The sequence below is a fragment of the Phasianus colchicus genome, chromosome 1, assembly GCF_987193195.1.
Source record: "Phasianus colchicus chromosome 1, bPhaCol1.hap1.1, whole genome shotgun sequence".
Taxonomy (NCBI): Eukaryota; Metazoa; Chordata; class Aves; order Galliformes; family Phasianidae; genus Phasianus; species Phasianus colchicus.
Genome location: NC_143436.1, coordinates 3250287 through 3266122, shown reverse-complemented (window position 1 = coordinate 3266122; position 15836 = coordinate 3250287).

Sequence of the window (15836 nt, the reverse complement as noted above, 5' to 3'; positions counted from 1 at the left end):
GTGTCTCAGGGTCTCCATGGCCTTGTGTGGTCAGAAATGTAATATTACATTTCATTGGAAAACCTCAGTGGATTGTAATTTTGTTACAGCATTAAAACACACCAGTGGTGGAGGCATCCCAGGGACTGTGTAATCCGAAAAAGACACTTTCCAGCTATGATTTTTTTTTTCCTTTGAAAGAAAAGCTGATCTTAATGGTTTCAATTACTTTTTATCCAATTGCTGCCCTAGTATGATGCAGAGTTCTAAATATGGGCAGGAAATAATTTCAAAGGGGACATTGACTGTATTTTTATGTAATAAAATATATATAAATACAGACCACAAGAAATGGACTGCAAAGTATTGGATGGAGTTAATTCCACCAAGGGAGGGAAGGAGCCAGCGTGTTCATCCACACACTTTATAAGGTCAGTGTGATCCCTCATTGGGATTTATTTGCTTGTGAATAACTGCAGCCCAACTGTTTGCTGCATCAAATCCCACGTCTTCCACATGGCAACTGATACCAGGCTGAAAGCTTTCCATCAAATAGACTGGTTTCCCTCATCCACAGAGGAAACATGGCCTCCTGAATAAATGATCTCTGATATTCCCAGGCACTGGAAGAAGTCAGAAGCTATAGCTCTGCTGGGCAATATTGGGAAAGGCATTTCCAGCACCAGCCTGCCTCCTTCCATGATAGCTGGAAGGAAATATTTCACATAAATCAACCCACACTGCTTTAAGGAGCCAATCCAGAAACATATTTGTGGTTTTGAAAGTTTTCCAAAGGCAAGGCAGAAGTTTTTATGCACTTTTTCTACTTTTTCTAAATCTGGAAGACATCTCCCAAGTCAGAAACATGACTTCCAAGCTGACTCTTGAGCCAGTCGTGCCTCATTCGATTTCAGATGACTTCCCTGAACATTATGAGGCTGTAGGTAATTTGCTAGAAGGGCTGTATTACCTGCAAACCACAGGTCTGAACTCCTGATATCCTACAGCAGGAGTCTCCCATCCCAAAAATTTGGCAAAATTTGGAAAATGGGACATATCTATGCGCAATGCAGGGCTGGTACCACCACTTGTCTACACAGCAAATGTGCCTTATCTCCTGCCTGGGGGCTCCATCGCTTTGACACCAGGAGACTGCCATCCCCTGAGAGATGCTGCTGACAGATTGGCCAAATTAACAGATTCTTGTGATAAGGTTTCTGCCCTCTGGAAGCCTCATGAATAACAGTGACTTGGAGGACTTAGAGGCCCTGGGACGCTGGGAAGGCACAGTGCAGTGCTGATTCTTCCTCTCATGGCCATAGCACACACTCAGTTGCATTGAAACCTGCATGTATTACACTTGACACGCATCTGTGCCACGTGTTGAGTAAAACACAGTGATTGCTAACAGTAATAATTCAACTTGACTAGTGGCATCTTAAAACAGAACCCAAAAAAAGAAAATCAATAAATGAAGGCAGTGTTCAACAAAAAATGGGCAGATTAGTTTGTTTGTTTGTTTTTTGCCAAGAGAAATAATACAGCACTGTGCTTAATTTGCAAGGAAATCACGACAGTTTTCAAAGATTACAATTTGAAGAGACATTGTATGCAGAAACCTGCAGCCAGATTTGATGCAGATCAGAGAATGCTTCGTAAAGACAAAACAGAGGAACTGAAAAAAAGTCCATCACCTTAACATAATCTTAAATAGAAATTAAATGGACTCTGCTATAAAAGTTAGTTAGATGGTAGCATATCTGATGACAAAAAAAAAAAAAAAAAAAAAAAAAAAACACTTTAATAATGGTGAATTTATCAAGCAATTTATGGAAAGATAAAATGTGTCCTCATAAAACAATGGATTTTTCTAAAATCAGTTTGTCTCACCAAACTGTAGCCAGGAGAACTGAAGAAACAGGAAAATCTACTGAAAGAAATTTAGAGAGTAAAGCTGCTAATTTCAGATTTTTTGCTTTGGCAATAGATACAAGTACTGATGCTACAGATATGGCTCAACTTGCTGTTTTCATTACAGGTACTGATAATGAACATAATGTAACTCAATAAATGGCTTCTTTGGTGCCACTGAAAGACACAACTTCATCTCATGATTTGTTTGAAGTAAAAAAAAAAAATCCATGAAGCAATTTTCTTTAACCTTTGTCAACATATCTAGTGTGGCTACTGATGGCACCTGGGCTATGGCTGGTAAAAAAAAGCACTTAGTAAAACTAACAGATGATGATGCAATTGCTGCCAGCAGTTGATTTTTGATGAAATATCAGTGCATCATACATTTAGGAAATTTATTTGCAAAAGTTTTAAAAAATGATAATATCCTGCAAATTGTCATCAAAGCTGTGAATTTCATAAAGTCCGAGGGATTGAATAGCCACCAATTCCAGGAATTCCTTAGAAATATGGATGCTGACTGTGGGGACATCATCTGTTTTTCTGAAAGAAGATATCTAAGTTGGGGTAAAATGATAAAAAGTCCTTATGATTTGTGAAATAAAAACAAGTTCTTGATGGAATCAAAAGGGAAATTTGTGCCAGAATATGAAGATTAAAAGTTACTCACAGATTTAGCATTTTCAGTGGATTTAACCACTCTTTTAAGTGAGCTAAACCTGCATCTTCATGGTGAAAATCAATGTACATGTGCTACATTTCAAAGCATAACAGCATTTGAAATGAAACATGAATTATGGCAAACTCAAGTTATGGCAAATAATTTCATGCATTCTGATGCTTTGGTTAAACACAGTCCTATGAACAGCCAAAAAAAAAAAAAAAAAAAAAAAAAAAAAAAAAAAGCAATTCTTTCTGATTTGATAAAGGAATTTGAGAATAAGTTTCAAGCTTTCAAAAAAGATCGTTAATTTTTGGTATATTTGTTACTCCATTTTTAGTCAACATAAATACATTACCTGCAAATTTTCAGATGGAATGGACAGAGTTACAATGAGACATTCAACTTAAAGAAAAATTTGGTCTTGTCTCCTTAATATATTTCATAAGACTTTAACAGAGAAAAATAGCCCTCGCTTCACAATCACACTTCATTCATGTCATCACTTTTTGGCAGTACGTACATTTTTTAAGAGTTATTGCCAAGGATGAAGCACAAGAAGAGTAGTATTTCATCAAAAATCTCTGATGAACACCTTGAGAACTCACTAAGAATTGCAACTGCTGACATCAAGTGAGATATTGACATTTTAGTTTCACAGAAACAGGGTCAAATATCCCACTAGTTTTATGTGTTTGTTACTCTCTGTTTTTTTATATAATAGTAATAATACTTTAAAAAAAAGTTTTGTTGCTTATATACATTAGCTATTTATGCAGCCCAGGACAACTCCTGCTCACTCAGTGTGGCCCAGGCAAGCCAAAAGTTTGGACACCCATGGTATAAACCATATCTTTATATTCTTCCTTATGATCCTCAGGGCTCAACACCACTAGGTAAAGTCAAAGATACAGTAGGATTGAAATCCAAAGCAATTTACAACTACAGGCAGCTCCTTTGGATATTTATTCCAGTTGTTAATACTCATAATTCCCTTCATAATGCCAGTGAAGATGGCTCTGTGCTTACTCAAGAAGGAAAAACGTTGACAGGACATTAAGCAGAGGTTCTCTGTGGCCATTCACTTGGCCTTGAGTACAGCAGTCATTGTTCTTATGAAAGCTTCGCAGGGATAAATCAGCCACACTGCCTCACAGTAATCTAGCTAGATCCTAAGAGATTGAAATAGGCACAAAAAAAATATAGATAGCTTTGTGGTTAAACACTGGATTATGTCAACTGCTAGAGCAATTCCTGACATGTTTTCCAGTGCAGTCTATCTGGGTATCAAATTACAGATTTTGTGTCTTTGGACAGTGAACTGGAACACTTCCCAGCAGGTTGGGATTGTAATTCCACTTGGTGCACCTAAGAGTTACTGCAACGTAATGAATAATCAAAATCATTTGCTTTCTTCTGCCTTCTGGGGTTGACAAAAATAAAAAAGCTCTGGCAGAACTGGAGTTTAATACACCAGTAGTACTGGGGACTGATTTAGCCAGGCTCTGGATGAGGATGATTAGACTTGGGAGCAAGTGATGGAGACGAACCTAAAGCCCTTTTACTCTGCATGAGAGTTGATGCCTCCCTCCATCTCAATTTCTTTTCCACTCTTTGCATGGGCTGCTTGCCCGTGCAAAGCTGGTGGTCTAACAGAGCTAATAATTCACTGATGTAAATTCAAGAATGCCAGCTAATGTGTTAATGATGCATGCAAACACATTTAATAACCAAAAAAAACCACACCTCAGACCACCTTGTTTTCAGCTGTGCTCTTCCCAGACTGCAAGGAGAGTCACTACTGATTACTGCATGCCATCTCCTATTATGTCCACTCATCCCAGTAGTTTGTTACAAGACTTTTGACAGTCATGAGTTATTTATTATTTCAGACAGGCCACAGGTTTCTGCTCTTACTGTACATTTGTGCATTGGGGCTGGGTCTCCTGAGGCTGGCTCTGATATCCACAACTGCTGTGCACATCTGCAGAGTTGTCTTTGACAGAGGCAATTCCCATCCCCTTTGGCTATGCCCCACATATATTTTCAGACATACTCTCAGGACTGATCCTGGAGAAACATAACTTTTTAAAGTTCTGTGGATGAAATAAGTACGACAAAAATATTGTTTGAGTTGGAGTTCACAAAAACTCTCCCTTTTCAGGCTCCTCAAGAAGTGAAAACAGCTAAAATCAGTGTGGTGGAAATTGATCACAACTAACTTTTTTTCATTTCTGAAAGTGGGAACTGGGGGAGCATTGCCCCTCCCATTGCAAGTCATAACCAGGTTTGCAACCGCCTGAGGAACATGAACATCCATAAGTCTATGGGTCCCAATGAGATGCATCCCAATGAGAGTCCTGGCAGAATTGGCTCACATAGTGGATAAGAGACTCTCCATATTTGAAAAGTCATGGTGGTCAACTGAAGTCTCTGATGACCGGAGAAAAGGCAATACTGTACCCATTATTAAGAAGAGTAGATACAGTCCCCCATAATATCCTTTTCTCCAGATTGGAAGATATGAATCTGACGGGTAGGCGGTTTGATGGATAAGGAACTGGATGTGAGATCATACCCAGAGAGCAGTGGTCAGTGGCTCAGTGTCTGGATGGAGGTTGGTGACAAGTGGAGTCTCTCAAGGGTAGGTACTGGGGCCAGCTCTTAAACATCTTCATCAATGACATCGACAGTGGGATCTAGTGCATCCTCAGCAAGTGGTGCATTCAACACACCCAAGGAACAGAATGCCATTCAGAAAGACCTAGAGAGGCTGGAGCAGTGGACCCAGGTGAAGCTTATGAGGTTCAATAAGCATAAGTGCAAGATCTTGCACCTGGGTAGCAGCAACCCCTGCTATCAGTACAAATGGGGGATGTAAGGACAGAGCATGGTCCTGCCGAAAAGGACTTGGGGTACTGGTGAATGGCAAGCTGGATATGAGCCAGCAATGTACCCTTGCTTGTACCCAGAATACCAACCAGATTCTGGACTACATCAAAAGCAGAATGGTCACCAGGGCAAAGGAGCTAATCATGCCCCTCTATGTTGTGCTGGTGAAACCTCACCTGGAGTACCGTGGCCAGTACTGTCTGTGTCATGATGCTATAATAGTTTAAAAACAAGGGTGAGCTTTGAATAGCCAAGTGTTGCCTTATTCAGGATCACACTGCATCGACCCACCTCCCTGTCCCAAGATTTTGTCATTTCCCCATTAGAGATGTGATGTTTGCACTGTTTTCTTCAGACCCTTCTGCCAAACAGGAAGGAAAAAAAAAAGGCAGAGCAGGATGAAAAAACTGTGGCATGAAAGGGAGAATGATGCCTGGCCAGGTTTCATCTGTCTAATTTTATGTGTCGTAAGTTTGGATGCGTAAATCTGAGCGAGTTGTCTAGACGCCTTTTATAGTTGATGGAGAGAAAGAGGAACTTCCTGGGTGCAATTCAGCCCAGCTGGGAGAGATGAATTGTGCTCTAGGAGGAACCATCCCTCTTCCCCAACCGTAAAGAAAAGTCGGGGCGATAAAACAGCTCAGACATAACCGCCTACCTCTCAGCAAGCTGCAGTTAGCTGAGAAAAGTCCCACTCAAAATAACCGGCAAACAACTGCCAGCTTCCTTAAACAGCTCCCACGGGGCAGCAGAATAAATGCATCAGGGGGAAAACTGTGTGTTGGCAGTGTGTTTTCCACCAAACTCGAGTCAGAATGAGCCCCCTACCATGGTTGTGTTATCTGACACGTGACATGCCATGCAAGAACTGGCCCTTAATACAGAATTTAGGACCTGTGTTGCAGTATGGGAGAGGGCTGCACTCACATGGGTTTGGGTTTTGCAGCAGCGGAGTTGGGCAGCATGAAAAAGGCTGAAAACCCTCCTAGGGTGATGTGGGATGTGGCATGCAATGAACAGCACTGGACTTCCAGGGATGCAAGGGCAGACTGCAGAATTACAAAGGGATCAGAATTTTGCTGCAGATTTTCCTGATGAGAGTTCCATCTTCCTTCCCAAACATGGGGAAATTTATGAAAGAATTCCCCTTATTCCACCAGAGGCTCCACCAGCATGTACACACACACACCAGACACACAGTCATTCCCCAGGTTTGCTTTTTGGATTTGCCTATTGACATTCCTCCTTTCTCCCTCCCTCTCCTGCTCCTCACTCCCCCTGCTCGCACACCATGGGGGCACTGGCTCCTCTCCATTCCTTTTAACATCCCACATCACCGGGAGACCCGGGGCTGTTTTAAAAAAAAAAAAAAAAAAAAAAAAAGAAGGGAAAAATGGGGAAAGGGAGAAAAGGAAGAAAGAAAAAAGAAAAGAATGCACGTCAGCTCAAACCCCACTGCTGCACCAGCATGCACACGCATTGCCTTTTGCTCGGCGCACATCAATGCCTCTTATCCTCCGAAGTTATTTCCCCTGGAGTGAACCTATCAAAGACTTTCAGCCTCTCTGGAGAGAGCAGTTCCAGATAACACTGGATTCCCTTGTCAATTCTTGCCTACCAGGCTCTGGCAGCATTTTCTACCTGACACTCTGATCTTGACACACACGTACAGAAGAAACGTGTGCGTGTGTGTGTGCATCTGCAGCGGCTTCCTCCTGCTGTGCAAGCAATGCAGCTGCCTTTAGACTGCAGAGAGTAAGGGAAAATCTAGCAATACATCTATATTGCACCCTCCTCATCTGTAACTCCTGCAGTGACTTGCCCTCCTTGTAATTACAGTAATTACTATTGTTAAACTGATAATAATGATTATTATTTAAGATGTGCCAAATCTTGCTAGTACGGCTCCCTTCCCTGGAAAACCTAGGCCTGTATTTTTATAGGAAATCATAGAATTGTTTGAGTTGGAACCCGTGTAGGATTTCCAAATAAAAGTGCTTCCCACCAAAATCCTTCTGCTTCAATAGACAAAAATGCTCATCACCTCTCCTCTCCTTGTTGGACTTGCCACTCCAAGAAGTACCTGACCTGTGTTGTGTCAGATGGATTTTTTGTTTGCTTGTGATTTTTTGGATTTGAGAGAAAGGGTTGGTAAAACTGATGGTGTTGATCTCAGTGCCTTGAGCCTTCATCAACAAAGGCTCTAAGGTTGATAAGAGGAGAGGGTCCATGCAACCAATACATCAGCAACCTCAGATGGTACATAATTAAGAGGCTTTACCTAGTACTCATTAGCCTCAGCAATAAAATAATAGGTGCCATAACTCACTTTGTACTGAAGGCTAGGCACACTTAAATGCAGCAAACCACAAGGAAAAGCTGCAGCATTTGGCACCAATCAAGAGTTTCCTAAAGGCCCAGCAAAACTGATGGTTCCTGTACAAAGACTCACGTGTTTTGCATATCCAAAATATCTGAGTAAACTCCTCCTAAATTGAATTGGTGTTGTCTATACTCATTCTTAACATGATGTGGGCAAGGTGAGGGGATAGCCCTGATGTTCCTCACTTTTCAGCTCTTCTGTGCCTGTACCAGTTAACAGCTTCCTTGTGTTCTTATTGTCTCCCTTGTGCTCTATGTCCAAGGATGATATTAGGACCTGACTCTAAATGGGCCATGAGCAGCAGCTCAAGTCCTGCACTGAGGAAAGCAGCATGAACTGACTCTGATGTGCCATCAGACTCTCCTTCTTTTGTGGCAATGCTATGGGTTGATGATTGGACTAAGCAATCTTAGTGGTCTTTTCCAAGCTTACTGATTCTATGATTCCATGGTTCTGTGCTCAACACATGCAAGGATGCTATTCATCACTTGTACTTCACACCATCTTAAATATAATCTTCAACTACATACATCGTATATATGATCTTCCAGCTTGCTTTATAAGAAATATCACCCAGGTCTTGCCCTGCAAGTAGTGTTTCTCCAGAGGCAGCTGTCTCAGTGACATGGGAGAAGGATCTCTAAATACAATTTATGGACATTATTAACAACATTAAGTTATGATATATTCACACAAGATTACGTGCTCTATAAGACAGAGAGGTCCAAATCCACCTCATCACCCTTTATCACCACTTTAGGTGAACCACCCAATCTAGGATACCACTCTCAGTGTGTCATCAGGAACCAGTATCTTGTGCCTTTGAGCATTCACAGTGACTTTGCTCCACGGACATTCCATGGCCAGTCGTGACTGGAGAAGCAAGAGGAAGGCAAAGGAGGTCAATGTACCAAGACAATGATGAGACCTCATAGAGAGAAGGGTTATCCAGCACAGTGTCAGTGTAGGCTATTCCAGTCACTGGAAACATGCAGAAAAATAGCTGTTCCTAAAGATCTCCAGGTTGAAATCCAGAGTTCTTTTTGAAATTAAATGGCACAATATCTCCCCTTGATAATAGATCAAGCCCCAGGGAGGAGAGTTTTAATTGCAAGTTTTGCTCAAGAGCTCACCTATATTATTCCGGTCCCTTGAATACAGATTGGAGATGTGGGGGTTTCTGGCTGGTCCACATCATTCCCCCTCCAGGAGTTCCAACTTTTATCAATTCCACAAAGATCCAATAACATTTTAAAAGCAGGATGTGAAATTGGATTATGTGGGATTCAGCTTTTGAGCAGAGAGGAAGTAGCCCTCCTTAAAGGCCAACAGCAATCTTTCCTTTTTTTTTTTCCTGTCTGGGACCTTCACTGAACCTTGAATGGTGAAGCACATGGTTATTCCATTTCACCTTGCAGCTGGTTTGCTGTAATTGATTATATTTGTCAGCTTACATTTTTTCTTATAAATTCCATGAAAGGACTCATGCTGCACGTACATGTAAACCAGAGACACTGCCCTGCAACAATAGCTCCCTGTTATTCTGTTTTGTGCTCACAATAGGAGAGATGCATCCAAACAGGATGGAAAAATATTGCTTTATAAAACTGAAGGAGGTGTGCAGCATCTAATCCAGCCATCCATCATCTCTCTGCTCTAATCTGCCTAAAGTCAATGGGGACAGAGAGGGAAGAGGCAGATAACAATAACAGTATCATGGTAACCATGAGAGTGGTGCCAAAGTGGATTGTCAGCTCCACAAGCGCAAGAAGGGGTTTATAACCTCACATGCAGCTTCCCTGGGCTGTGTGTCCTGGGTAAGCATTAATCAGATACCAAGGGGCATGTGTCACACAGGAGTAACACTACTATTATTATTATTTATTTCATGGAGTGCTTTAGCTCTCTAGTCAGGTGACAGCTGGGGGTCTTTTCCATCACAGTCTGAAATAGTTGGATGCAGGCATTGCTGGGAGCATATTCTGCAACTCCATTTTCAGTGCTGCTCAGGGATGGCATTTTGTAGTCAGAATGCTCCTGCTGTGTCCTTTGCAGCTCAGGAAGAAGGGAGGTCGTTGTGCCACCAGAGATGCCATGGAGCCAAGGAGATGGGAGGTGAGAAGTGTCCTTCCTCCCAGCAGCCCTTCTTACTTCGTCTTCCTGTCCTGGGCTGCCTCTGCTCCCTGCAGAAGAGTGCTGGGTGAACAGGTGATGTGAGCTCAAAAAAATGAGCTGCTCTGGAAATGGAGGACAAAAGGCACACTTTCATCTCTTTGGACAGTTGTGCTCTTCTACTTTCTCTGATGCCCAGACAGCCAGGAAAAAACAAAGGGAACCTGCAGTAGGAATTATCAGGAAAAGAAGTGATTACATAATGAACAGGCAATCACTTCAAAAATATTAAAATAATTTTAAAAACCCCACAATTTGGGTTTTCTCTTTCCTCTCTCTCTTCCCATTTAGGTCACACAATGAAGGCTGCCCTCTTGCAGAGGGCTACAAACACAAGAGGAGAGAATAGACAGCAGCACAAACACACATGCCCAGGGGCCAGGCTGTGCTGTTATTTCTCTTTGCAGCTTTGCAGGGATGTGACAGCAACATGCAGTAACTGGAGCTCAAGAACTGCCAGCATCATGACGTGGGAGTGCAAAGAAGGGACACTAACAAAGATCTTAATGCAGGGTAGATGCAGCCTTAATCCGTCTAACAAATCTGTGCTTGGCACTGCATAAAATTGTGCATTAAGAAATAAAGACAAAGTTTGGTTCAAATTTGACAGGGCGTGATAGTGCCTGGTAAAGCCATGCCATGGAGTTCAGAGCATACTGCAGACTCGTGTTTGCTAATGGACAGCCTGAAACAGCAAAAGAGAGAAATCCTGGTGCATGCCTGCCTCTGCACCAATGAGGCATTTTAAGGAGTGCTCAGCCTGCATCTGGGTGGTAGAGGAGGCTCCCAAATCCTCCTCTCACAACAGTTATGGCTGAATGCTTGGCTCACAGCAGATTGCCACAGAGTTCATGGATGAGACTGAGCCCAAAGCCATTTGCTGTGGTTTGGTAGCTGGTTCAGCCTCTGCTATTAAACTCAAACAACACACAGGTTTAGTGACTGCAAAAGCTGCCAGGTTGTTGCTGTTTATTTAGTTGCATAGCAGGTGCATTTGGAAAAGTGTTTTTTGCAGTCTTCCCTCAGATATGCTTGTCCTCAGCCTCCCAGTGAGGTTAACCATCCTTAAAGTGCAAACCAGTCCTTTCCCCCTCTGATAGATAGCGGAGCATCTACTGCAAAGAGTCCTTGTGACAGAGGCAAGAAGCTCAGAGATGACCTCTCAGAGTCATTGGGTTTCTCATTGGTGGTTTTAAGAACTGATAACCAGCTTCATGTGGGATCTCGAAGCACCTGAAGTCCTGGATGCATGAATGGATACATGAATAGGTGTATGGATGGGTGAAGCCCATGCATGATGTCCCTGCTCAGAGTGCAGAGTTGGAACTAAATGATCTTTAAACAGTCTCTTCAACCAAAACCATTCCATAATTCTACAGCTGGATGGAAAGGTAGATGGAGGTGTTGCCCAGAATTCTGTCTTAAACTCCAGAATGTTCTGTCTGGCAGAGTCCCACCACAAAATCATCAGAAGGGCACTCCTGTATTTACGAGGTCTTCAAATTTTGTGTTTTTCTTTCAGGAATTTGTCCAATGGCTTTTTGAACCTGTGTAAATGTCTGATGTGAAAAGCCATCTGCCTAAGCAACAAATCTCTGTCTGAAGGATGTCCTTATGTTTGTTTTCAGCTTGCTTTCTGCAAAGTGCTGTCTGCCTTCCAGACCTGATGTCTCCTCGCTCTTGTAGCAGAAGAGTTTGCGAACAAGCTTTGCCTCTTCATTCCTCAGTAGCACTTCAGCTTTTGCAGACGTCTCCTACATCCACTCTCAGACATTTCTTCTTCAAAATAGTTATGCTGTATTAATAGCAAATCATTTCTCCACAAGCTGAGCAAGTTTTGCAAGGAAAGAAGAGAGAAACTACCAAATTACATTTGCAATGCACATGCTCCTAGATTGTATCCAACAGTAGTCCTGGAACTGGATTAACTTCCCCTAAATCTGTCTAAATTTGAGGCATTTTATCACCTTTAGGGGGAGAGAATAGAAGAGAGTCACAGAATATCCTGAGTTGGAAGGGACCCACAATGACATCAACACCAACTCTTGGCATTTGCCCACAGAAGTAATCACACAGCTGTCTATCAGACCCCAGTGACACACATCTAAGTGTACTGCAGCAGTGCTAAGCATCCCCAGGGTGCTCTCATCCTTCAAAGAACATCAGCAGGAAGTCTCAGCAACCTCGAGGATATTCACGTTACATCTTTGGAAATCAAGAGATGATCAAACGGCTATGAGAGGGCTGGGTTTCTTCAGCCTAGAAAAAAGTCAGGAGATGGTCAGTGTAGTACTTAGGGACATGGTTTAGTGGGCAGTATTGGTGGTAGGAAGACAGTTGGACTAGATGATCTTAGAGATCTTCTCTAACCTTAATGATTCTCTGATTCTATGACCTTTCAGGCTATCATGGAACTTCAGGCATCAGCTCTCACAGATATCATAGCTGGCTGAAGCTCACCTGTAGGGTTAGGGGTGGTTAACTCAGCCACCTCCCTTTCTGTCTTCATTGGCCCATCTGTACAAAGCATAGCAGCTTCCCCACCTCATGGCATTATTTAGAAGCTTGATTAGTTAATGGCTGCTTTGTGCTGGGAAGATGGATAGTGCTATAGAAACACTGTTCTTGAGAAATACTCCCACTATTAAAAAGAAGGGAAAAAAAAAAAAAGCCAAATGACAAATCTATGCCTAGAAAGGCCAAGATGTCAAAAGAGATAGACAGTGAATAACTGAGAAGGGGACAAGAATTTTAATTCATCTTCCAGTCAGCTTTTGTTTCATTTTTTTTACTCTACTTCAGCTTGAAAGCTCAAAGAAGGAGTTTTGTTACAGACCTACTAACCTCTCTGATGAAGAGATGATGAACCCTCCAGAGCACAACTGAGACCCCCCTCTGTCCTGACATTGCTGCCCCTTCATGTTTTTACTATTCCTATGGTAAAAACAAAGTAAGAAAGCAAACGAACAGCTGAGCAAGACCTTCTTGGGTTATTTTCTAATATTACAAAGAATAGAGGAGCATTAACTCTGCTAGCATTGTTTTGTGAGTCAAAACAAGTCAGAGAGATGCAAACTTCCCTCCAACATATTTCTGGCTGTTCTTTTGCCCCATGGCCCTTTCCCTTGATGCAAGGCTGATCGGTGTCAGCAAGCAGTGCTGAATCCACACAGCACATACAGCTTTCTTGAGCTTTTTCTTCAGGCAGCTGTGTGCTGTCATCTCTGCTGTTTGCACAGCTGAATGCCTGTAATACCTGAGTCAGGGCTGAGCTCAGTGCAAATCCCCCCAGCTAGCAGGAAATCCAATTTTATGGACATGGCTAAGTTTGTGTGATGTGTTGGTGGATTAATTCACGAAGATCATTGCCTCCTCAATACTGTAATTCAGGCTCTTTTCTTGCAGGGGAGAGAGGCAGGCACATGGACATTTTCACATCATGGGGCCAGTCAACGAGTGTTACGGTGGGATGCAGAAGCAGCATGTAAGATTGTGCTTGGCCAAAGGTCAATAGGACTATTACGGTGCCACATGGGATTGGTCAAAGGATTTAAATGAACAGCCCAGATAGGTTAATTCTGATTTCACAGATATTGGTAGATCAAAAAGCTTCCAGCAACTCCAAAGACTATATGTATGTATCAGACATTCTGGGATCTTTTCTGCTGAAGAAATGTAGACCAGCCTATATTGCTTATACTCTGATCCTGCTCCGTGTCCTTCTGCCCTTTGCATTTGTACAATGCTGTTTTATTCTGTGCCCTAGGAAAGCTGCAGGTTGTTACTATTCCTTTTCTGATGTCCCTGACCAACACCATCCCAAATTCCTTTATCTCTGGTCAGCTAGCACCAGTGGTGTTCCTAGAATGGCTTTCCCAAAACAAATATTACTGTTCTTGAACCTGTGAAGTCCTTTGCATTAAAATGAAAGCCAGAAAGCTTCACCCTTGTGTAGGGCTATTTAATGGTAGCCTCAATCCCGTATACAAGAAGAAATTTATATTTTCATTCCACTCAATTTGATGAGAAAGGTGAGGACTCAGCATCTCTTCAAACTACATCACTGCTTCTTCAGAAGGGTTCTGTTATGGGTCTGGTTATCACTCACCACAGCCAACACTGTCTTCAGCAATGTCACTGTTCCCTTCAGCCTTCATTGTGAGGCCTTCATTACCTCCAGCTCCTGACCATGCACTGTGTCCTACGCCTCCCCTCATGCAATATGAAGGACAAACAATACATTCCCCATGTCAGTTCAGTATCTAAAGCATGAGGGTCACAAACATCTCATCACACCAACCACTGCAGCCATGCACTAGAAGGTGCCAAGTAATACTGTGATACCACCGATGGCATGGAGTCATCAATTCAGCAGTCTCAGTAGGAAACTGCTGCTTACACATTGTATTCACGTTTGCAATGAGATGCACATGAACAAGGACTTAGTTGCAGGTGATAAATTGTGGTGCTGAGTGGAAACACCATGAACTGGGGGATCCTTGGGAGCTCTGCTCAATGGGATCCACCATTTGCAGCCTTTAGAGCCATCCTGAAAGCAGGATCAACAGCTTGGTGCTGGAATAGACCTCAGAGTACACCAGAGAGGGATAAGGAATAGTGTTTGCTCTATTTCATGCATGGAGAGGAAGACGTGGACAGCAGAGACATGACACATCCCAGACAACTTGGGATCAATTGTAGATCTGGAATCTAGGGAAAGGCTAAGGTATGAGTGTACATACAGGGGTGGGAGGAACTGGTCTCACTAAAATCCCAGGCAGAACCTCCACTGACTTCTCTAGCACCAGGGTTTCATCTAGCTGCCCAACCCATCCATGACTTGCACAAGCATTCTTCAGATAATGATTTCATAGCATTGACAACCAAACAGTTCTGATGGTTTTTTCACTTCACCTGTTCCTGCATCAATTCACAGCTTCCAGCAGCTTCTACAGGGAATCACTGGAGATATCCAGAGACTGATGAGACCCTGAGAAATGGTGGAGGTGAAGGCCTGGAGAAGGTTTGATCTGAACTCAGCTCAGCTTAGAAAGGAAGAAACACAGATCATATGATGGCAGGAAGGATTTATATCACTCCAAAACACTCCAAACATCTTAAGAGTGAAATACCCATAGGCATAGGTCTGTTCTTCCTGCTCCCAATTTATGCTCTCTGTGCACTCATCTCTCTTCCTTTTTAAACTCACCTTCTGGGTGCAGCCATACATGGCTCAAAAATGACCTTCTGCCCCATCTATTAAAGCCTCTCTCCTTTGCCTTTATATAACTGCATAACCTTGTGTTTCTGTCACAGTTACCAGTGGGAAAAGACCCACAGAAAGTGGTTTCTGAGGATATTTTTTCACAAATTGGATCACTAAACCTAATGTCTGATATTAGAAAAGTATGTGCTATTAAACTGAATACTATTTACTATATAAAATATGTTTAGAATATTAGAGATTAGGAGCTTTTTCTCTTTACAATGGAGAAAACACATTTGAAGGCAACAAGAAGTGCATTAATGGAAGAATCAAGTTGTGATTCAGAGCTGAAGAGTTAAAGCTCCCTGGGCCACTGTAATTTTGACCTCTTCTCCAAATCATTATGCTGGGACACAGGAGCTTTTGCTACTTGAGAATACAACACTGGGCTTTGGGAGCTTTAACTCCACATTTTCTGGCTCTTGTGGGCTTAAATAAGAGTTCCATTAAAATATTTTTCTTCTCAATGATATAACTTGGAGAGGTTTTTGAGAGTGAAAGGGGAAATTAAAAATGTAGAAAAAAATGGCAAGATTGACTTGATTCTTGTATAAAAGCTTTTTTGGTGG